We start from the raw sequence: 25,594 nt of genomic DNA, 5'->3' as shown, positions 1-25,594 counted from the left end.
ATTTGTAATTTGTTTAGACACCATTCTTTTCTAGGAATTATCGCATCCACAGACTCCAAAAATACTAACCAATCATGATTTTATTATGGAAATTAGTAAAAAATGGTTGAAATATTGAAAAATTGTATTGATAAAGTGTTTGTGCCTTGTTTAAGCTTGAAAGCCTACTGAGGAGGAAAACATTGTAATTTCTGAAATGCAACTAAGTAAAATAAAGTTGTTAATTGGTTAGTATTTTTGGAGTCTGTGGATATGATAATTTCTAGAAAATAATGGTGTCTGACCAATTACATTTTAAAATTTAAAAAAAAAAAGCATAATAGAAGCAAAGGATAAATCATAGAATTATTACATTAAAAAAAAAGTGTCTAGCATAATCTGTTTCCTTTGTTTCTCTACAATTGGCAGTAAATATGTAAATCAACAATTTAAAGTAGTTTAGTGAATATATATTTGTTTCATCTATAAGAAATGAAATGAATTTGGTTATTTTCCACTCTCACACAATTACAGTCTAGTATTTTTGTTTCTTAAATGTATATGAAATAATTTCTGCTTTCTACCATGTCTTTGACATTGTTGTCACTTCAAAAAAATTTTAAAAATACAATTTCATCTCATAAAAACATATGGAAATGCATATAGAGAAATGAAGAAATAAAGAATTCTGAATTAAAAAAAATTTAATCTAGCATTTTTAAAAATGCTTTTAATTATTCATAATTTCTTCAGAATCATACTCAAGAGTTCATAATATATATTCAATAATCATCATTCATTGCATTTTGATAAGAAATTCAAAAATCAGTTTTTAAAAATTGCAATACAGACATGATTTAAAAGTATGCAAAAACAAATACAATGTTAGAATATATTGTCTTGAATATTTTATCAATTAGAAGAATATGCTTTAAATAAAAATGTTCCTTTGAGAACTGCCGAAAAATTACATTACAATAAAATACCTTATTATTTAATATATTTAAGCATTAAATCAACTGTACCTAACCTTGTGAATTTGAATCATTATAAGTTAAAGTTATTATAATTTTAATTGAGTTATTTAAAATTATAATATGACTAAATTTACATTCACGTAGGTTTATAATACTTTACATCAAAACATTTAATCAGTTAATGTTTTAAAAGATGTTTTGAAACAAACAAAGCCTGAAAATTAAATTTTAATTTTAATTTTATTTATTGAAATATGCAATAAGCAAACAGTATTTTAAATTCTTGTATATTTTTGCATAATAATTTCTAAATTTTATATACTTTTAAGAATAAAACTAAAAAGTGTTTAAAAATGCATAAAATATAATATTCATATATACTTTTAGAAAAAGATATTTAATCAAATAAACTATTAATGAATAACTATGTTATGAAAACTTACTGAATGAGGTATTATATTTAGAAGCAAAAATCAATACTGGCTTTCCTCATATTGTTTTTCTATATAATGGAAAAAATAAATATATATTAATTTACTATAAAAATAATTTTATATAAAACCAACAATTTCAAATATTTGATTATTTTCATTATTAAATATAATTATTGTCATATTTAATATCCATTGCTAAATAAAATAAACATTCAATAAACTTATTAAAACTATACTTTTCTGGATAATCATAAATAATATCATTATTTATAGGAAACTAAAGTCATTATTCTTAGTTAAGTTACTGATAATCAAAAATTGGCAAAAGTCCAACTGAAAATATTGCAGTGTCATTATCTTCAAATGATTTACATATTTGTAAATTTTCAATCTGTTATAATGAATGTGCAAAATTCTCTTTAAATTGTATTAATTATTGATATGATAATTTTGATTATTTCATGAGAAATTTTTAATGATAGCATTATTATTAATTTTGTACAGAAAATACTGTAAGTGATTTCAGCATACAGTGAGTGCATGATGAATCAGCATTTTATTTTATAGATCTATACTTCTCTTATCATTAAGAATAGAATCAGAATATTTTTATTAATTGTAGTAAGCAAAATTCACTTATAAAATAATATAAATTACACAGAAAAGTATTTCGGATGTACCATTCCTCCCGTCCCTCATTTAATATATAATAACCCATAAAATGAAGATGGGCATATGGTTGTTAAATGAAAATATATATATATCTTCATAACACACGTGTGTGTGAAATCTACTTATCAAATTACAAATTTAGATTAAATCTTTTTCAATTTAATCTACTGATAACTAATTTATTTATAAAAAAATTAAATTAAATCTCAAGTTTTCTGCTTTCTGCAAATATAATTCTTAGTATTTTATATTCATAAATATTGTAATTTTTATAAACTGAGAATACAAGAAAACAAATGAATTATTTTCTGGGTAAAAAATAATTAAGGCAAATCAATCAATATAGCATGTATATGTGAAGAATATAAAAAAATTATAAAGTTTGATTTTTATGAACTAACAAAAGTATTTGGATTATCAAATAAAGTAAAGAAAATAATCAATTATATCTGTATATTCAGTATTCTTTTTAATTACTAATTAAAATAGAAATTTCAATCCATTATTTGTTTTCAATATTACAAATTGAAATTAGTTGCAAGTTTAGGAAAATAATGACAATGATAAATTTCACAAAACAAATTATAAGATGTTTATTTTTTCAGTTATATACTAATCAGTTATATTTATTTTACTTAACTTCAAAAATATTTATTTAACTATACATTCAAGAATTTCTTAAAAAATTAAAATGCTTATACATTGCATAAAAATTAAATTTACAAAATAAAAAGTTTAGCAAATTTTTCTTTGTCATATAAATTTTAGATATATATAGTATATTTATTAAAATTCCAACAGCTTTTCTATGTGAATTTAAATAAAATTTACTGTATTTTAAAATCTTAATTTTAAAATACATTAATACATTAAGTGTTTTGAAAAATTTAATTCCCAATTTCAGAATATGCATTTTAGAAAACTTTTGTTTTCAAGAATTACTGTAGCAAATTTAAAACTTTAAGTCTGTTTGAATTTTACCAGTCACAGATGATATTATGCTGAAAATAAATTGAATTTATTCAGAAATTGTATATTCATTTTTCTAATTCAATAGAGGAAAAATAGAATGAATAAGAGTATTAGTATGAATAAGAGTATTATTAAATATAAAAATCATGTTTTGGTTATTCAAATTTATCTTTAACTAGTTGCTTTGCATTTCATATTTCTGGCAACCAAATTTCTTATTACTTTTTTCTTGCAAAAAATTATTTACAAATGAAACTTTTTCTAAAATGTCTTAACAATCTGTTGCAATCAAAAATTTTTACTATAAATAATTCTATGAAGTCTGATTGAAAAATAACGAGAATAAATTTGTATGTGTATTATAGTAACATTCATTTACATAACAGTCAATAATTTTTCCTGAACATTTGGAACAAGTTTTAATCTTCTTGTGTCAACATAACAGGTGTTGAAGATTTCATGCTCATATGTTCAAAATAGTGGTTATAAAAGAATGGAGAAGAGTACTGAACAATGCTATTCAGTGAAATTTCATATAAAATTGAAAAAGAATGCAATTGAAACTTATGATGCATTAAAAACTGTGTATGATAGTGAAGCTCTGTCATGTGCTCATTGGCATAAAATGTTTTCAGAAGGAGAGAATTGCTAGGGAATGAGAACAGGATCAGGATGTCCTTCAACTTTCACTTTGGGTGATAATGTTGAACATGAATGAGGTGTCATTCTTCAAGTTCAAATGACTTCCAGAGATGCTAAGAGGTATGGAAAAATGATCAAATAAATGCATTATGTCAGAAATGACTTACTTTGAAGGGAATTAGCATTAAAATGTAACAATTTTGAATAATTGATCTGTAATAAAATTAGTCTCAACACTTTTTCAATCAGACCTCGAAATAATGAACAGCATAAAAATATCTTCCAAAACCAAATAAACTATATTTTATTTTTATGCATTTCACATTATAGAGAGTTTATATGTAACTCTAATTATGAAGAATTGAACCCAAACATTATTTTATATTCTGGGGTCATTATATTTCACTTGAGTTTTTTTCTTATTTTGGAGAGTTTTTTGTTGTAACAGCAAAATATGTGCATTCCCCATTCAAAATTAATATCCATTTAAAAAACTGATAGCAATCCCATGCTTATTGTTGCTTACATCAGCAGGTCCTAGTCAAAAATGGCATTTACAATTTGGTGAATAAAAAGAAAATGATCATTAAATTGTTTTGTCTCAGGGTAATTTATTCTACATATCATTGGTTATATGATGTTAAATAATATAAGGAAAATTATTGGTAAAACAATTGTTAGCAAGTAAGTATGTAAATGAGCACATAACAACATTAGAAATGTAACGTCACATTCAATACTTAAAAAACTGCAAGAGCAGATCCAAAGTGTAATTCCCAGTCGACACTGAGTATGATGAGTAGGTGACTGGTTGCGAAAAATTGAGATTATAAGGTAGATCTAAGTTAGAAGTTAAGAAGCATTCTACTGTCAGATAAATATTTGTTAAGTTCTTTTTCTATTTAAAATAATAATTAAGTTTGTTTAGAACTAAGTAATTTATTTTTGCAGTTATCATTGTATCACTTAAAACTTAGTATTAATTAAACTTTTATAGAAATTTGCTAATTATAAACTAACTAATGTAGTTTTGTAAATTGTTTCATTGTTAATAAGGTTGAGATTTGTGACTTTATACAACTACATAATGCCAATTATTTTTGATTACATTAAAACCTATATTATATATATATTTATATTTATAAATCATTTAACTCAAGTTTTTAATAGTCAAATATGTCAATATAAGATTTTTTGTGCTGCAATTTGGTAAAACTTTTAATTAATGTATTTGGTATATAGATAGTTAGGTTGCCATCTTGTATTAATATTAATAGTTAAATCTTTACTCAACTTAATAGAAAGTTTAGACTAATTGTAGCCCAAAAATATCCATCAAAGATCCTTGGAAATCAAGGTCCATTATGAATACTTATTACAGTTATTGAAAAAAGTGTGAAAAATTTTGTGAGCAATATGTTGTGGGAATATATATCCCACAAGATGGTTATAGTCTCAAACTTCAAGCTGTTAGGATATAATATAATATATAAGATCTCCAAGTTATATATAAAAGATCTTTCACAAAATTGAAGACATATTTTATCATTAGTGTAATTACAAGTGTCTATGATTATCTCATTTATGGGGACATAATTATTTCTGTTTTAAAACATATTCTAACAGTTGTACTTTATATGCTAATTTTTTATTTGTATTATTTGTTCTATATTTTGATATTTATTCTATGTAAAATTATAAAATTACATTGATATCTACCTCTATATTTATGCTGTAAAAATACGATAATCTTTAAATATCAATATGCCATTTAAACTTCAGAAGAACTAAATCTGAAAAACAAAAAAAGCACATTTTTCATTCAGTAAATTTTAATAAACAGATATTTTCACTTTAAAAACAATTTTTTAAATATTTGATTTAAAGAAATATTTCCTAAAATATATTATCTAACTCTTAATTTAATATAACCTACTTTAATTTTTATATTAATGATCAATTTCTTCAAGAAAAAGTTTAATAGATATCATACTCTTAAAATGGTTGTAGTCTCAAACATGAAGCTGTTTGGAAATAATATAATAGAAATTTTACACTATGAAAAATAGAATGAGATAAACATATTTTAAAAGTTCAAAAACAATAATAATAATTGAAATTGAATAATAAATTTAATTTTAAATATACAGTTTGAAATAAATTAACTAGATAAATGATATATCTGACTTATTGTGTATCTGTAAATCTATATAAAAAGTACATACAATGAGACTGCAATTTTATATAGCTGCCATATAATTAGATTAGTCAAATCTACAAATTTAATATAAACCATATTTAAATATGAAAAACACACAACTAAAGTAAAATTTATTTTCTTTTTAATATTTTGACAAAACTTTTATTTTGTTGTTCAAATAATTCATTTTATTTGATTTCTATTGTCAATTTAAACTAATAACTTTCCTATTGTTTACAATCATCTTAAATACACTTATAAAAAAACTATTGTTAACTATTAGTTAAATTTTAAAACAATTTATCTCATTACAAATGCTTTAAGTATTAAAAAAATACTTAAAGCATTTGTGATGAGATTTATCAAACTACATAAAAGAAATTTAGTCACTTTCTCAGCATCTAGTTCAATATTTGATAAACTATCAAAACATTGGTTCTGGTGATTCTTTTCATTAAAATATAGTTTACAATCTGATATGTCTCTAATTTACAAAACTTCCCTGAAGTAAATGGTTTGAATTATTGTCTAGTAGTTTAATTTGTATATCTTAGAATATGTTAAAAGAATTGTTTCCAATTAAAACCTGATGAAATATTTTTAAAATTGTGTATATAAATGAAGCTTACATATATGTTATTTTCCAAACATCTGAATGTCAAAACCAGATCGTATTAGGCCTTTCAAGTGGATCAATATCATCAATACGTTTGAACAAAATGTTTTTGCTTGATTTAGGCAATGTTTCAATAGTATATATCATATATCCATTTTTTAAATATACTTATTTTAAAAACAACTGCGAAAAATTTTATTGTTCTTTATATATATATTAGTTGTTTATTCACTTTAAATATTTAACTAAATATATTTATACTCTTTTATTGGTAGATTTTATTTAAGAAAAAAATAATATATTGATAATGATAAATTTAATTAATTATGACATTATTATTATTTTTATGTATTGTAGGTCTATTTTATTTGCAAAGCAACTAACTATAGTATTAATCTAAAGAATGCCTTTTACATTTGCTTTCTGCATTTAGTGATGGATTATCCTGTAAGCAAATTAAGAATTTGCTTGGCCTCCCAAGCATAAAGGCCAGAAATAAAAATAACTACATATTGTATAGTATTTAAATATTAAATGGAACATATGATCCAAAGTTAATTGGCACATAGGATATCAGATGTGTTTATTTCCCACTATCTTGACTGATGTCTCATATTTGAAAAGTTACAATCATTCCCAAATTCTATATTTTATACCATTATAGAAATTATGTATTTACCATTTTGTTTTTCTAATCATATTATTAATCATACATCAATCATAAAATGTTAAATGACAAATACAAATTTTTAAATGTAGAAAACTTGTAAAATACAGAATATTTAAACTCTGAGTTTAAATTTTCTATATGTTTCACATTTTGATTTTGTTTACATTGGCAAAGACAAAAGAAGGTAAGAAATCCATAAATACCAGAAAGATAGCTTTATATTGTATGTTTCATTTTAATGCTCATTTATCACCATCATCTATGACAATAAAAAAACCAATTGCATCATAAAAAGGGTGAAATAGGTTTGAGTATCTCATAAATATATCAGTAAATAATCAAGAATCCAATTCCTAAAATATGCAAATCACTATTCAACAAACATTATTCTTCCCAAAACTATTAAACTACATCTCCATAACAGTCCCATTCTTTGATACTGGAGAGTACAATAGATTTCTGAATATCACCATACCAAACATGTTAAAATCATTCTGAAAGTTGAATCTAGATTTACCATTTGTATGTATTGCTTCAAGAGAAATTCAACTGTATTTAAAAATTCTCTAGAAAGAATTAATATTCTATGATTTTATAAGTTAAGGTTGAATTTTAAAAGTTATTGCAATACTTTAGATGACTTATAGAATAATTGCTTGACTTTTAAAATCTCTATAATTTTGTATCTTCAAAAAATGTTTACCAAATATTTAGGATGAGAATACTTATCATCCTATATAAGTCATCTTGCATCTAGTCTATCATCCTGATAATTGCTTTCCATCATATTTTATTGTATTTTAAAATTTTGACAATGAAAAGTTGAACAGGTGCTTAAAATATAAGTTAGAAAAAACTTATTTGCTGGTAAATTAAATTTAACCCCCTTTGTAATAACACTCATTATATGAAATAATAAAGATTGATTGATTGATTGAGAAAAAAGAAAATATTACAAGCCAACCAATACCATACGTTGCAGGAACATATGCCATTGGCTGATTTGTAGTTTATAATGTATAGCTTTATATGTAATATTTGTTGAAAGGAATATTGCTATTAGCAAAAGAATTTCTGCACCCAAGTATATCTCAAGACAGTTAGAAATTCAAAGTTATTCTGACTGAACAGAGATCTGCCACAGAAACAACCTGGGCAAGTCTTAATTATGGGTTTTTGCCAGAAATGGTAACATCTAGCTTTAAGATATTATGACTGCCAAGACACAGCTGCTACCTTTGATTAACATGGAATACAGTAAAAGAAATTCATCATGGAAATAAAGTGTTTAATGTACTGTACCTCAGTTGTTACCAATGAAATGGTTTTGGTACTGATTAAAGTAGAAAGTTTATGATGGAGGATGGAGGATGAAAGGCTAATTTCATTGCAGAACTTTGCAAAATAATTCAGAACAAGCTCCACCAATTTACAACTAAGAACTTCCAGAACCTTTTGAAATGTGTGAATGCAAAAGTTTGAAAGGCATCAGACTGTGGAGTAGATTCAATTTTGTTAAACTGAACTGCTCAAACATGTTTTCTTTATTTTAAATGCATTGTTTATTTTGTAATCCTAAAACTTACAGAATAAATTTATTTTCATATTCCAGGTTTTTAGTTTACATATCTTTATTAAGAAGGAAAGTATGAAAATTTTCATTTTGTAATCTTTTGTATCAAATTCAAACTACTTTGTTATTCTAGAATACAGCCAAGAGATTTCAAAAACATTAATCAAATAAATGATCAAACAGTAAAAAAAATTCTAATTTAAAATTAGTTAACTGTAATTTTTAAGGCTCTTTGTCAAGAAAGTGATAAATGTCAATATTCCATCACATTATTATATTAAATAATTATCTTCGTCAGGTTTCAATAACTTGAAACTTATAATAATTGACTAATACAGTTCTATTGTCTGCATTTTTTCTTATTTTCTTTTATTTAATTATATGTTGTTTGTTATATACACCCTATTTGATACTAAAATTCATTTCCAATGTGAAAACCAGTAAGTCCATGGAAGCTGTGGAAACACCACTTCCCTTTTATTTTCTAAAATATAAATACATATTGTGTGATTACTTTCATATTTTAACATACTTTGAATTAATTAAAATTTATATTTTATTTTAATTGCATTATGTATCTTATTACAAGTTTCTATACTACATGTAAAAAAAAAAAAATGCTAAGATTGCTATTGTATATACGAATATAAATTCATATATGCATATTCCCAATGGAAGCACTGTATTGTCAAATATGGGATAGCTTCCACGGTGAAAATATTTGATATTTGAATCATGTAAAGCAGCAAAATTATATGCATTTTATGCGCATGCATTTTACAGAGTACCAACCTCACAAGGTTTAGTGCACGGATGCTACTACACACCAAAACATCATATAACGATTCCAATGATTCTATCCAAGACCGGCACAGCTTCCCTATCATCAAATGTCACTGTAAGCCACTGGTAAAAACTTTCATATATTTATTTCTGAAATAAATCTGAAATATACAGTTCAAAACTACAGCATATTGATTTTTTTTATGTAACTTCATCAAAATTCTAAAAGTCATAATTTATTCATTAAATGCTTTTAAAAAATTTGTAAATTATTCAAAACATTTTAAAAACAATTATGTGATATATTAACAAAAAATTAACCAGCAATTCATTATAATTATTCAAACACGTGCAATCTTTAAAATTATTTTAAATATGTTAAATTTTGGCATATTTATTAATATTAATTATAGTGATTATTTGTTCATTTAATTATTTAGTAGTTAAGTATGATATGCAAAACAGTTTTAATAGATGAAAAAGTTTTACCAGAATTTGACTGAATAAGATTTATCAGAAATAGCAAAGCTCACACGAAAAAGAAATTTGGCAGAGATTAAAAATTATATGATTAAAACACAAGAAACAATCATAATTTAAAACAATATTAAGAAAAAGAAGTCAAACAAACTAATCCATAGTCAGTCCATTTTTAACATATTGAAAAAAAAAAATAATAATAATAATAATATTTTATTAAAGCAAAATATGGAAATTTTTTCTACCAGTATTTGTTTTTTAAAAGTGTTATATTTGCATAAAAAATGTTTTTCTTAAAGTACCAAAAATTGTATTATTTGTATATGTATTAATAGATAATAAACTGACCTTTTTGCACATTTCCAGCATTTTTGCTATATACTTACAGCAAATGTTTTTAAATAAGTTTTTATGTTTCAATATGGCATTGCTAGCCAATACTTTTGAGAAGATTGTCATAGCCCAAACGAGGGCTAAAGCCAAATTTAATTTTAAAAAGTCCAAATATAAAGTTCGGCTATAAAACCTTCAATAAAAAGCACAACAACGGCCTTGAACACAGCCAGATCCAATAGGTGCGAGGCCTGATTGAATTTTTTTTGCGGGGCTCCAGTGGCGTCTTTAGAACGTAAGGGGCCCTGGGCCAGGACCAAGATGGGGCCCCCTTAAGGAAACAGAAAGAATAGTATATTACAGACCTAGGGCACTGGCATAGCCAGGGTTTTGTTATGGGGGGCCTAGTAGAGGCCAGCCTGACACGAAATTGAATTATTTCAAATTATTGGTCATTGAAATGAAATTTACATTGGAATCTACAATAACTGAACACACATATAACATGAAACTTCCTTTAACCATACATTCTCGTAATCCCGTAAAGAACACGCAGTACATAGTGTTTTCGGATACATTTTTCACCTTGCATACAATTAGCCATTGACCTTTTCTTTTTTTTTAGTCGCCAGAGTTTTTTAACTTTGTCGAATCCCTTCAGCCATCTATTAGTACTCAAGTAACTGATATTCAGAAGTTAGTTGTGGACTGGGGACCCTGGGCCAGAGCCCTGTATGCCCTGCTATAAAGACGACACTGAGGGGCCCCTCAAACTTTACGTAACAAAATTAATTAACAGTTCATTTACATACTCAAATATGTTGTTTTATATTTTATAATAATATACCTAGATATTTATTTTTGTAAAATGTACTATTTTTAAATATATAAATTTTGATGTGATGCGGGGCCCCTTCAAGCGCGGGGCCTGATTGACTCCAATCGCCTCAAATCCGGCCCTGCTTGAACAAGGCCAAAATGTTTGAAAAAATATATTTTCGTCTACAAAATAAACGGAGTAACACATATTTCCATATTTTTCATTACTTACACTCTTGTAAAATATGTCTAATTATCAATTTACTAATTATTTTAAAATCATTAATTAAAGTTTTAACCTTAATTAAACTTATATCAATAGAGAAGACATTTATTAAATATCTCCTTTATCGATAAAGCATTTTGTAAATTCTTAATCATTTGATTGTTTTTAGGTTTATCGTATTTGTTTAGAGTTAGCGTAACAAGTTAGCATGGAATATACCAGTAATAACAAGCAGCGTAACGGAATTACGTCGACATTAAAGTTTCAGATTTTGAACCTAACAGATGGTAAATTTTTCATAAGTGACAGATAGAAAATAATTAGCAATTTAACTATATAGTGAATAGATGAATGTTAGCATAATTTCAACAGTTTCCTCATATAATTACTAATAGAAATGTCTATTATATCAAGTTTTGATGATAATCTGATCCAAGAAAATTATATAAGATAACAGAACTGACCTAAAAAAAACTTGTGGAAAATATTTTATTGTTGTTTTATCTGTTTTCTAATCAATAATATTCATCTGTCTGTCAATCATTCATTTGGAAAAACTTCAAATTTATTAAACCTGTAGACAAATCATTAATCACACAAGTGACACCAAAATAAATTGATATTTTGCCATAATAATTAAACCATTTAATTAATTACATGGAATATATAAACAAGACCTGTTTAAGATCCATTATTAAATAATACAATTTAAATAAAGGTATTTAAACAGGGGGAAAACACTTGTTCATTCAAACCATCAATACTCATAGATAAAAGCATACGTACTGTACTTGTACTGGAAATGATTAATGAAGAGAGATGAATTTCCTTTTGCTTTAATGCTTCATTACTTAAAATTAAGTACAACATAAAATCGCCACTAAATATAAAATTAAAGTTTTTATTTCAAAAGTAACCAGATCATAACAGAAAAGCACAGTGACTTTCGCATTGATTTGTACTGCAGCGCCACTTTAATTTTTTAACTACAGATAATATATTTTTAGAAAGTATCTATTTATTATTTATTTTTTATCGTAAAATTAATTAATGGTGTATTATATTAAATCCGATGATTTTACATAATAATCGACTAAAATAAAATATAATTCCTTAAATTTTTAAACTTAAATCATTTTCTTAGTGAAATTGAAAAATTCGTATCGGGGCGAATGAATGTCGCCTAAGAATAAATTCAAGAATTAGTGGATGTTAAAAAATATTCTGTTCTATTATTTACATTATTTTTTTCAAATTGAAAACAAATAATAATGTTATTGAATACTTGTAAAACTTTCACAAAGATCGGGTGATCATAATTCAAGTATCCATATTCAGCTTTTTTTTTAAGTCTTTCCGCCCTGTGAGCGCTAAGAGGGCCTCTTTTAGCAAGCCAATTATGGGTTCGGCCAGGCCACAATAATGCTGCCGAGTGGTGAGGGACGGGACCTATCCGGATGGACCTCCTTCCCGAAAAATTCCTGGGGATTTTTCGACTCGTCCGGATTCGATCCCGGGTCCCTTAGAGCTACCACCTTGACCGCTCGGCCGTCTCATATGCAGCGTTGTCTAGAGAGATATTCAGCAATCTAAATGAAACCAAATTTGGTAGGCGGCCAGATTGTCAAAACAGTTAAAGCGTCAGCTTGCCTTTCTGGAGCTACGGAATTAAATTCAGTCGAAAACTTCTATGAATTTTTTTCATAAGCGGTTCGTCGCGGATATGTCGGGCTTCTTCCCTCACCATCTGGCCATTTCATCGTAGTTCTGGCTAGGCTATCAAGTATTTGGGGATAAAATCCGGGACAACATGAGTTCTCGAAAAATGTATGTTTGTTAAGTTATGGCAACGCAACACTTGAGTGATCTAGAGGAGGCCTTCCGGGAGGTCTTTTAAGGGAAACCAGCCCCTATTTAGGCGTTACAGACATGGAGAAAAGCCACAAAACTCCACCTGGCCAGCCCGTCCGAGCGAGGCGCGAACCCACGGCCCAACTCCCAGTGTTCGGGGTACAAAGACCGCTTGGCCTCTGGTGGGCCTTAAACTTATGAAATACTGACTTGTAATTGATTTTACTTTGTTATATAAATAGAGTGTTTTAATATTGCACACTTTTAGATCCATTAAAACGTTTTTACTTTTATTGATATTTACTTCCATCCACATGGAAACATTTTTAATACAGAAACAGACGATAAAAACGTGATAAAGTAATTAAAATGAGTAGGACAGTTTAGCAATGAACTAAAAAATATAATAGGTGTTCGGAAATTCACCAACAAAACCGCTCTCTTGCTTTCACAGCGCTGAATTTACCAAAAATTCCGTTCTGCAGTATCGAGAGTCACGGCAGTCAAGCAGCGCCAAGTGAAAAATTCACTGACTGACTACATATACAGGAATCAGAGTTGTCGATTGTCGGGGGTCGATTTCTCCGTCTTCCAAACGTCTGTAGTAAATGTGAATATCTCGTTCGGAAGATACTTGCTTTCTTAGGTAGCGTGCAAAATTTCAGGTTTTTCTATAAAGGGGTCGCCGAAATATAAGCAATTTAAAAGTGCAAAGATGGCCATAAAAGCTGTATTTTTCTTTCTTTCTTTTTTTCTTCTTCTTCTTTTACTTATTCATTTGGCGGTGCAGATGCTCCTAGAGAAAAAACACTACTGGGTCTAGAGAGCTCAAATTTTAAACTTAAGCCTTTCTCGTTATCAGTGAAGAGCTAACGAAACTTGCGGGTCGATAGGTCAAAGTTGGCGGGGGGTCCGATTCCTTACCTTTATCGCTTCCTAGGAAAAAATTCCATCCAAACGAAAACGAACGATTTTCATTCGAAATGCCCAGAATAACAAAAGCTCGAATTTATGCAAATTAAACAGCGAATTGTCGCCACCGTCGCTCTCTTTTTATCTGTTTAGTATATACAAATTTTATTTAATTCTAAACCTACATTATTAATATATTTCACATTTAATGACTCGTGCCATTCGAATTTTTAGTAAATATAAATATACATAATAGGCTGTTGCTTGATTTTGATGATAGCTGTCTGTAGTATGTTGTTTTACACGTGATAAAGGCATTTAAACGCCCAGTGTACCTTTGTAATTGACAGTGGGAATTTTTAAAGCAATGTACAGGGTATAGAAAAGAAATGTTTGCTTGATTAAACAGAAATTACTGCGCCAGGTACTGATAAATTTTATTAGACCAAAGAAAAAGAGATAGGTGGAAGAACGAAAGCAAAAAAATAGTGACAGCAGCACCCGGTATTCCCAGGTCGTCTCCGTCCCAAGTACTGACCGGGCCCGACGCTGCTTGACTTCGGTGATCGGACGAGAACCGGTATTTTCAGCGTGGTATGGCCGCTGTCGAAAACAAACTGCCTTTACAGCATCACTTATGCATATTCGTAGCCAATTCGCGCCTCCAGTATCGCTTTTCGTCCCACTTCCCTTCGCATTCCACGCTAAATACACTTTAAACCAGGTCTTTTGAAAGCGCTCGACAGGAATCGATGGAAAAAAGTTTATTAAAAATTGACAATTTTACTAATTTAATAAGACTTATTATATAATGCATCTGTCTAGATATATGTAATATTATAAATAATAAACAATCGAAAGATCACACCAGCAATTCTTTTATTGTCACAATGTTGGCTTGCAAGTTTTCATTTATTTCATTTAAATTATATGCTATTCTTTCCAAATCAGCCCCTGTACGTCATACTTTACCTTTAACAATAGAGTCGTGCCGGTCATCTATCTAACTCTTTTAGGGGGAAAAAATTTTTCAATTGAAATAACGTGAATTTTGGTTTGCGTCGGACACAGTTAGTACATAGTCGAATCTCCTGTTGTCCATATCTTTCATCTATCTAACTCCGTTCTCGAGATAAGGAAAAGACGGACAGTCTACGGTTTTTTTTTCCAATTGCAGGCCAATAAAATTCTTGTTTGCTTGTCCCATTATGATTACGTAGCTTAACAGTAAGTAGGAAGGTTGAAGGGGTCGACTGTCGAAAAAGTTTGCAGACGACTGAAACCCCGAAATTTTCAAAGTCGTTTTTCAGCAAAATCGTGACTTTTACCAGGTAAAACCCATACGCCATTCTGCGAGTTCGCCTACACCGTTTAGTGAACACAACAATGGCAGCGCTTATTTTTAACTTCAGGCTTTTCATTTGGCATTTTATTTTGTAGCTTAGTACAGTGAAACTAAAAATGGATGACTCAAACAAAGAGCCAAACAACAATAATGAGTAGCCGAGGTATACAAGTGTTCCCGACAAAGCGGAAATTTCTTTAAGCGCATTAATTAAGCAGATTGATTAACTAAATGGCAAAAGTATATGGAATTGGGGTTACTATACTTGAAGTTTATTTTTTTTTCGGTCGTAAGTGTCATGATAAAATCGCAATTTTTATTCATCTTTATACGAGAATATTAGGTTTTTGCCTGCATATTGACGCTAACATTAACGCACGACTATATGCAAGGAGAGGTCCGCGGAAATCACGCGATTCGGCCAAACTTTTAATATTAAATTTCGTGGCAACGCAACAATAAAACTCTGTAATGACAAATTGTCAGAGTTCTATTGTTGCGAGCGGACGATTATCGCTATCGCCAACGGTTTGATTTTCGGTTGGTGCGATAAAAAATTTGCTTGTTTCGAGCGTTATTTATTTCTTATTTAGATTTGCTTCGTATTCTGCACTTCTGTTGGTAAGTTTAAATTACGATGTTTCTAAATTTAGGTATTTTGGAAAGTCGAATTTGACAATTAGTGTCAATGGCTATCGGACAAATCTCTATTTGCATAAGAATTAATCGATCGTCGCGCGGTTTCTTCACAGAGACGACGAATGTGGTGTTTCCTCTTATTTCGGGACATACTTTTCACTCTTAATTAATTTTCTTTAGGCCCAAATCCAATGGAATTGTTAAAACAAGACGGAAATTAATAAATACATTACATTGGTATTCCCCGGCTACAGTTTACATGCGCATCACATCCCATATGAAACTCGCACCGTTATATAGTCTGAACTTTAATTAAACGAAATAATTCGAGGTTATTCGTCAGCGCGTTTTCTCTATTTTCACAAATGGTTTGTGTTATGGCAATGGACAGAATTGTATAATTTGTAGAAGCTGATTTCTCTAAATATATGAGCCGCTCACTTGCCAAATCGATTAACTGCATAAAACAAAACGCTTAAAATGAAATTTAATTTTTAAAGATTCGATAAATATTAAAACAATAATTATATGTTGTTTTTATCCTCAAGTGCTATTCGTTTTATCAAGTGTTAAGTGTTTTATCCATTGCTAAATTAATTTCATTAAGTTAAAATACGAAAAATCTTCAACTTGTTTATAAATGTTACTTAATGCATTATAATTCTTTTCTTATCTTAATTGTTAACTATGCCGTAATTCGTCATTTTTAGCGTGAAAGTGATGAGAACCTAATGACGTGACACTCATTTCAGTTGTTGCCAAACGTCAATGACTCAAGAAAAGTTCTGCTAGATGTGCCGTGCGTGCACCCAGAGGGTGGCCGTAATTGTCAAATGCCTCCTTTATAACACAAATAAAATATTTTGGCGGATATACAGCTCTTGTAATCAATTTTGTAGGCTAAAAGGGGCCCATTTAGAGCTTTGTTCCTATTTTTCTTGATAACAAGAAATTCGTTTGACATTACCCGTCGATAATTTACTTGAATTCCTCGGAAAACAGCGTATAAACTATTGGAAAATGGATTATTTTATTTTGAAAATTCAAATTTAGTAAACGAGCATAAGACAAAATGTAATTATTTTGTATAAGTGATCGAACATTGCATCAGCATGTTTTTAGACAGAACCCATTAGTGATTAAGATAAAAGGCAATGAATATCGTGTAAAAGACTTGTTTCTTGCTTCATCGAATGAAAGCAATAAATTATAATTAATGTAAGTTAAAGATAAGTGTCCTTATATTTGTATCAGTTTTTTGATATTGATATTAGCTCGAGCGTAATGCTCAACGCACGCGCTATTCTAAGCATAACGTATGAAAATTTTTTATTGTTACATTAGCAATACTGTAAATGTTAATAATATAATTTTGAGAATTGTCAAAAGTATTATAGAATTTTTTCGAAGCGATTATTTATTCGAAAGCTGTTTATTAAAAAATAAGTTTTATAAGTAAGTTCAATCATTTAGTTTATTATATGTATAAATATAAGAATCATTTATCGTATGCTAATGATGTACTGTATATTAAAAAGTTGCATTAATCGTAATTTTTTAACGAAAGGTTTTAAAATATTCAATGAAAATACAGTATTATATAGCACATTATGACATGAATCGCAATTACATTCCCTGTACTGTATAATTTTCTGTATACAACATTTTAAAGATTGAACAGATTAGTGCAAATATAAATGAATTTTATGATTTTATTTCTGAATGGAAGTAGATTTTGTAAAATGAATTGAAAATTTGTTATTTTATATTTTGTTGATACATTAAAATAAATTAGTATTTGTAATTCTGTTTACAATAATAATTATGGAATAATTATTTCCAGGTTACGCAGAATCGGTCGATAGAAGTAATATTTCTTCTAGAAATAACTTTGAGGTATGTTTATCAGGAAATTTTGATGTATGTTTTAATTAAAGTAGAGCAAATAATATTCAGATAGAAATAGAAGTGAAATATATAGATAAATATGTAACGACATTTTGAGATTTCCTTTTATTTAAATATGATTTCAAAGCTGGTACTTTTCTTTAAAAACATTCAGACATTTTGTAAACATAACATCATATAAAATTACCTGCCATTCTGTTTTCCTACAAATATTTTAAAGGAGTAGACTGTATTTCTTCAACTCCCTTAACATTCAATTCTCAGTTTCTGGCTTTAAATTAGTTCACGAACTTGTCTATTAATAAACTTTGATGCAAATGAAAAAGTATTGATTTTGAGGAAAATGAATAAATTAACAACGTTGTTCTAATAGACTTACATTTAAAACATTTTGAAAACAAGAAAAAGATTTATTTCAATGCTTATAAAATGCATTTTGACTTTTTAGTGTGAGAAATTAAACTGTCAACATACTCTTTCGAATACAAAGAAATGCATCGATTATACTTTGCCTTCAGAAACTATGCATAAAGAAATTGTTATCAATCTCCATTAACATATTTAATAAAGTGAACAACAATTATCCTGTTGGCAAATCATTAATTTTTAGATTAATATATTCTTTTTGTCTGTATATTTACAAATTCTGAAGTGGAATTTGTTTCTCATTTAGCTTAAAATATTTAGGACTTAACTTTTTTCTTCAGAATAATTTAATACTGAATCAAGTAAAATATCGAAATTACATAAAAACAAAAACTGAATTTAATAAAAAATCCATTTATATTATTTGATTCCTGTTTGGAGTCTTGATTTTCTTGTAGAACTTTTAAAAAAATACAATTAAGGTATTTTAAACGCTTATACAAATTAGAACGATCGACCCCTGGACCGATTTTAAGTCTTGAATTGGGAAATTAATATTATACGAAATATTTTAATATTCTGGTCTAAAACATTAGCTTTACCTTCTGAAGAGCGACGTTGTAGTGTTTTCAATTTATTATTAAAGACTGAAAAATATGCTTAGAAAAACTGGGTTATTTTTTTCATTAAATATTGAATGAATTGGGACATTCCTTTATATTTCGGCATCAATCACCTCACCACCGAGAACTTATTTAAATGAGATAATGCAAGTTAAATCGTACCAGATAATGAACTACGATTCGTCTTACATGTTAAAGAATTAAAGAACTGTTTATAATACAACATTTAAGTGGGAAAATACCTAAATTATAATTTGGGTTATTCCGTTAAAAGCGCGATTATTCAGTTACGTTTGAATAAATTGCGAATGATGATAAGCGGCCATCGCTCGGATATTTCTAATAATGGAAATTACTGCAAAAGTACTGTTGAGTGTGTATGGAGCCATATTTACGTTTCGGGTGTCGTGTTTTCCCAGATAAAAAGTAGTATTCTAGGTGAAATATTTGATTTTGTTGACATTGGCAATTTATCTAAAATGACTCTTTTTAACTTCCTTTTTCTTAATTTATTTGTAACTGTAACTACGTATTGTTTAATATTTGTTATGTTGCTTGTCATTTGTTGTCTCCATTGTATGAATGAAAAATACAATCAACACACGATAATTTACAAATTCTAACGTTTGATATATTAGGGATTCGAGTATAAACTTAAATGTCTTCAAAGTGTGTATTACACATTATTTTAATAAATATATAGTATTGAATTCTTAATGAATTATATGGAATAAAATATATCTTAATATTCATTTTTAAAATTTGTTTCTCAGTTAAAATAATGTTAATTAATTAAAATACATCTGTACGGAACAGACTAGTAAATTCTTTAATACGTAATCAAGAACAAAGATGATTTAATTGTATGAAAATTGAGAATCTTGTGTGAGTATAGTTTTTTTAAAATTTTGCATTCATATTAGACTTTTGGATGATTCTTTTTAATTAATGTAAAAAAATTACTTTTTAAGATTGGAAGATGGATCATTTATTTTGATATTCAGAAATGCGATGTCAAATTTGAAGGAAAAATGACACACAAGTTATTAGAAGATCAGTTATTACCAGAGAAATTCCATCAAACTCATTATGTTCACGAATAAAAATTAAAAGTTTCCTGGAATAAAAACACATATAGATGTTACTTTAAAGTTTCCTTTTGAAAGTGGAACTGAAACTTTAAATGCTAGGGGAGATATTTTAAGAGTATTTAAAATGTTACCTACAGGTAGTGGTGTTCAATGGTAAGAAAAATTTTTTTTAAAAACACTTAATGCATATCTATAAATTTGAAGAATTATATTTTACTTTAGAATTATTAGAAATTTATTGTAGACATTCAACAGTAACATCTAGAATAATTGTATTTGGTTAAACATTTGACCATAATTTGAGAATTCAGAAAAGCAATTAAAAGATGAACTTTACTTTTAAAAAAATTTAAATAATTTAAATTCTAGATTTCGAAAATGTAATTCATTATTTTCTAAAATGAAATATACTTGGAGTTTTATAAATTTGAATATTAAAGTTGATAAAACTCCAGAAAAACAAGTGTAAATTATTTTATTTATGAAGATGTAACATTTACTTTTTACATTATTTTCTATAACATGATGTTATTTTCACTTTCCAAATATGATATATCCATCAATTATACGATATAATCAAACATTTAAAAAAAATTAGTTATTCTCATAAAGTTCTTTCAGTGTTTAATGAATCTGAATTTCAAAAATTATATATTTTCATTTCAGACTAGATACAGTAATTTGAAAGTACCGTATCTCCATAAGCCCTTAGAATTATATGCTATTACACTTCATGCATTTGCTGATTTCTCATCAATTGATAAGGACAAGAAAGTATTTGGGCTTAGAGAAGATGGACTTATTTTTCCTCAATCAAGAAGACGAGAGTCTTTTATGGATTTTCCAAAGACCGAAAAAGCAAAATTGACTTCGGGTACTCGTGGATCTGTCTTTCTGAGAAAATTTGCAGGATCCAATGAACCGTATGCATTTTACAAAATTGCTGCGGAAGAATTTTATGCCAAAGCTAGAAAAGAAGTTTTGAAAACAAGAAAATGTGATTGGACATTAAATCATTGGTGGCATGTCCAGAATAAATGCCTTTTGGACGATTAACATTTTGTTTACGTTCGTTCAATACGCCTAAATTGAAAGAAAAATACACTTATAATTTTTTTCTGTTATAAGTACTTGTGTATTTATAATTGATAATAAAAAGAAATAAATATCTTTTAAAGAAAAATGTATAGAATTTAATTTGTACTTTTTGGTTTCCGATTAGCTGTATACAAACTTCCGTTATATCAATATTCCGTTATATCAAACTTCCGGAAGTCACGTTATATCAATTCAAATACTTTTTCCTGAACTGAGTTAGATAATTGACCGGCATGACTGGATTGTTAACAGGAAAAGTATGATGTACGGGGGCGAGATACTACTAAAATCGAGAATATATATTTTAAATTAAATAAATTTTAAATATGATTAAAAATTGCAGCCTGGAATTGCGACGATATCATAATAAATGTAATTTCGACATTAAAATCAAATTTCGAGATAAATTAAGCGAAAGATTAGATTGATATTATTTTAAAAATTTCCATTGGATACTTTGTTTATTCGGATGTAATTTAATATAAAAAAGTCTTCCGATTGCGAGAATTTCATTTTAATCGTACCAGGACTACTTTATTTAATTTTTAAAATGTAAATAAAACACATTCGACCAATATTAATAATCTATATACGTGATGTTTTATTTCTTTTACTTTTTCGACGTCTTGTGAGCATTAAAGTTTATTTATTATTATTATTATTATAGCAAATTTAATCATTTGAATTTAACATTTGACAAATGAACGTTTAAACTTATGTAATGTTTGTTAAATTACGGCAACGCAACACTTGGGCTAGGTGGATGCTTTCCAGAAAAACTTTTTAAGGGAAACTGGCCCCTATTTAGGCGTTACAGACGTGGAGAAAACCCGGAAAACTCCACGTGGCCAGCCTGTCCGAGCGAGGCGCGAACCCACGACCGAATTCCCAGTGTTCAGGGTACGAGGACCACTTGGCCACTGGTGGGCCGGTAGTTTTCAAAAGATACTGGGACGCTTCAATTTCAAGTCATGCAGCAGTTTTATATTTTTAGTCCAGCGGCGTGCAATGACAGTTTTCAAAAGGAATCAGGTGTGAGAAAACCCATTTTTCATACTTTATAACAATTATTATTTAATTAATCAACTAGAAAAACTCATTTTATTAGCTTATTAATTTTACTTTTCCGGTTCTGTTATATCAAATATAAGAGAGAAAAAGTGTGGCGATCGGTCAAAAAATGACCCCTAAGACTTTTACATTTTTTGATTCATCAGACCTTAAAACGAGAAATGTAAAAACCGAGACTTTTCTGTATGTATGGATGTTAGTGTGTGGGGGAAAAGCACGGGTTTGTTCACCTGCTTAATAACTCTTGTGCTTTTTTTTCGAAAATTTCTGGAATTTTGCAGAAAAGTTTCTGTATTAGGGGAATTGATGCTATTAAATTTCAGCGATTAATGGTCGAGGGGGTACAAGAATTCTGAGGGTCAAGGATCATATCTCAAGTGGGATCGGAGTTAATGACGATTTTACTCGTTATTAGTATCTACAATTTTTTTATAAAACCCAACCCTACCCTCAAAATTAAGCATTTTGCCATTTCATAATAATGAAAAATATAAAAAATTTTTTAAAATAAAATATGATAACAGATGGTACTACACACAGTTTTAAATGTTATCGGGAAAGTTAAGTAACTCGTTGTGTTGGATTTTTTCGTCATTTTTTTCGACTTTCATTCACATCTAGCGGCAATCCGTATGTCATCGTCTGTTTACGTTTGCAAATAAACACTTGTTTTCTGTGTAAAGTAATTTTGCGTCGAAGATTTTTCAAAATGTCTAGTGTAATTGAACAAAGAATGTGCATTAAGTTTCGTTTCGCAACGGAATTATTATTATGAAAGCGTTGAAAATGTTGCAAAGAGCCTTTGGCGATGATAATCTATTAAAAACAAGAGTTTTTGAGTGGTACAAGATGTTAAAAGAATGCAGAAGATGAACTACGCTCTGATAGACCATCCACTTCTACTGATGAACAACACGTCGTTCGAGTAAGAGATTTGGTGCTCGATGATCGTCGTTAAACTCTTGGAGACATTATTGAAGATGTTCCAGTATCATTTGAATCTTGCCAAACAACTTTAAAAGATAATTTGGGCTCGTGGAGCGTTGCTTTTCGAGTCATTCCGAAAACGTTGAATTTTTTCAAAACAACAACGTGTTCGAGTGGTAGAGGAAATGTTTTTTCGAGATAAATCATTCTTAAAACGCATAATTACGGATGATGAAACGTGGATCTACGCTTTTGATACAGAAACAGCTCAACAATCGAGTGAATGGCACTCGAAAGGGGAAGTGAGACGAAAAAACAACGTCACAATTAGTCAAAAATCAAGTTCATGTTGACTGCTTTCTTCAATTGTCGTGGTGTGCACCATGAATTCCTTCTGGCCGCTAATCATCAAAAAATGTTATTTGAGCATTTTGCGTGAAGCAATTCTTAGAAAACGACCTGATTTGTGGCGAGAAAACTCATGGATTTTACACCACGATAATGCACTTGCTCACATTGCTTCTGTTGTCGTGAATGGCCAAAATTTAACAAATACTAGTTTTTCCAACTCTGTATTCACCTGGTATGGCACCGTATGGCTTTTTCCTGTTTCCTCGACTACAGTTTTTGCTCGTGGTCACCGTTTTGATTGGTCGATTGGTGCCGAAAACAAAATTCGTTGCGAGTCTTGAAGGGCTGTCACAAAAACGACTTTAAAGCATGTTTTGAAGATTGGAAAAACGTAGACCTAAGTTCAGAAGGATACATAGCAAGGGAAAGGAAGTATTGGGATTCGTGTCAACTAGACCTTCCGAGTTTTTTTTGCAAATCTTCAATGTTCGAGACCTCCTGAACTCAAAAGAGAGGATAATCCGATGTATATATGTGTTGGCATCTATTTCGTTTAATATCTCAACATGGGTTAAAGATTAAGAAACGAAATTTGCACGGTAGTATGTAAGGGGTATTTTGCTAATTAAAAGTCGAAGAAATGGAGAGATAGACAGGGTCATATATAATAGCTCGAGAGGGGTCAAACTTAATGACGATTTTACTCGTTATTAGCATTTATAATTTTTTTTATAAAACCCATCCGTACCCTCAAAATTAAGGGTTTTTCTTTCATTTTATAATAGTTAAAAATATAAAAAGTTTTTAATAAAATATGATAACAGATGGCGCCACTAAATGCCGCCTGGAAGTTAAGCAACTCGTTGCTGATTTTTTATTCTTAATTCATTGAATGATTAAAGTAAAATATATGTATATAATTGTTTGTTAAAACAAAGGATTATGTACATTCTATTTTTTATTGTTCGATGAAATGCCAGCTGTACGAACAATGCGTGTTAAGGGCAAATGGCAACTACTTTGTTGAGCTGTATGCCGACTCAAATAAATAACTGTTCTCTTAAAAATAGTTATAAAATAATAAACAGATAACACATTTGATTCATTAACTTTAAAAATGTTTTAAAAGATCCGAGGAGGCCTAGAATTTCAGTTGCGAAGTTTTAGGGCTCCACAACTAAAATTCTAGTCCACTTTGGAAAAATCTGTACTAATCCGCTGCTAGGGCAAAAAGTAAGAACGATAAAAATAAAGTATTTATATATATATTAAAATTAAAACCATATTAAGAGTTTAATTATTTTAACCTACCACTGCCATATTTATCACGAAGTTTTAAATAAATTGGTAAGTCTATGGAATAAGGTACAGTACCTGAGTGCACTCAGATACCATTTTCAGTTGTGCTTTATTATCGATATCAAATAGGGTTTCGATATGGATATTTCTCTTGCTCTAATATGGTCAGAGAGACAGAAATTGATGTTTTTCAACAGAAAATAGTTGTTGACTTCCATCAGCACGAGAAGATAATTCAAGACATCCAAAATTTTTATAGTGTTAACTCTGACGTACCATATCAAATGATAATCGACCAACCAATCAAATTTCGCAATAAATGGACTAATACTTAAACTCGGCACCCTGAAAACTGCTAAAAACGTATTTTGTGCTCGCTGATAACTGTATTAAGTAATTTTCCTATTCGAATGCTACCATCCCGCTGGTCAGATACAAAGGGAGTCTGCTGGGGAGGGGGAGTTGAAGAAAATTCGGCCAAAAATATTCTTTGACCTCCTCCTAAAGTAGAAAATTAAATTAAAAGTAGATTATATTTTCTTAATTATAAATGAATTATAATTTAATGAATTTTGTCGACGTACAGTACAACCAATAGTAAAGAACGATAAAAAAGAAAAGCATTCTACAATTCGTGATAAGTTTTATTATTATTTACAAATTATTCGAATCTAGATCTTTCAGTTTCCAATACAAATGAATAAATAAATAAAACAATTTACAAAAATTAAATTATA

At 28.5% G+C, this 25,594-nt stretch overlaps 1 protein-coding gene and 1 non-coding gene across 3 annotated transcripts in view; both read right to left on the bottom strand.

Moving 5' to 3' along the window:
* Keap1 (kelch like ECH associated protein 1) overlaps positions 1-12,331 on the bottom strand; it is a 47,234-nt gene extending 34,903 nt beyond the window's left edge. Inside the window, exons 1-2 of one of the 2 annotated variants that reach the window (XM_067272565.1) lie at positions 12,168-12,331; positions 1,400-1,458 (exon numbers count right to left, since the gene is read on the bottom strand). The gene's annotated coding sequence lies outside the window, so the exon portion shown is untranslated. Of the gene's footprint in view, positions 1-1,399; positions 1,459-1,626; positions 1,654-12,167 lie in introns of those variants that run through there. The other variant, XM_067272566.1, reaches the window with a different exon arrangement.
* Positions 12,332-14,628: 2,297 nt separating this feature from the next.
* Positions 14,629-14,747, bottom strand: LOC136977133 (5S ribosomal RNA). Its single transcript, XR_010881041.1, has one exon. It is a non-coding gene; the product is annotated as a 5S ribosomal RNA (ribosomal RNA).
* Between the last annotated feature and the right edge of the window lie 10,847 nt (positions 14,748-25,594).

The sequence above is a fragment of the Centruroides vittatus genome, unplaced genomic scaffold (assembly GCF_030686945.1).
Source record: "Centruroides vittatus isolate TY-2023 unplaced genomic scaffold, ASM3068694v2 contig_443, whole genome shotgun sequence".
Classification (NCBI taxonomy): domain Eukaryota; kingdom Metazoa; phylum Arthropoda; class Arachnida; order Scorpiones; family Buthidae; genus Centruroides; species Centruroides vittatus.
The sequence above is the reverse complement of the archived record's forward strand: the minus strand, read 5'-3'. Positions and strand labels throughout refer to the sequence as shown.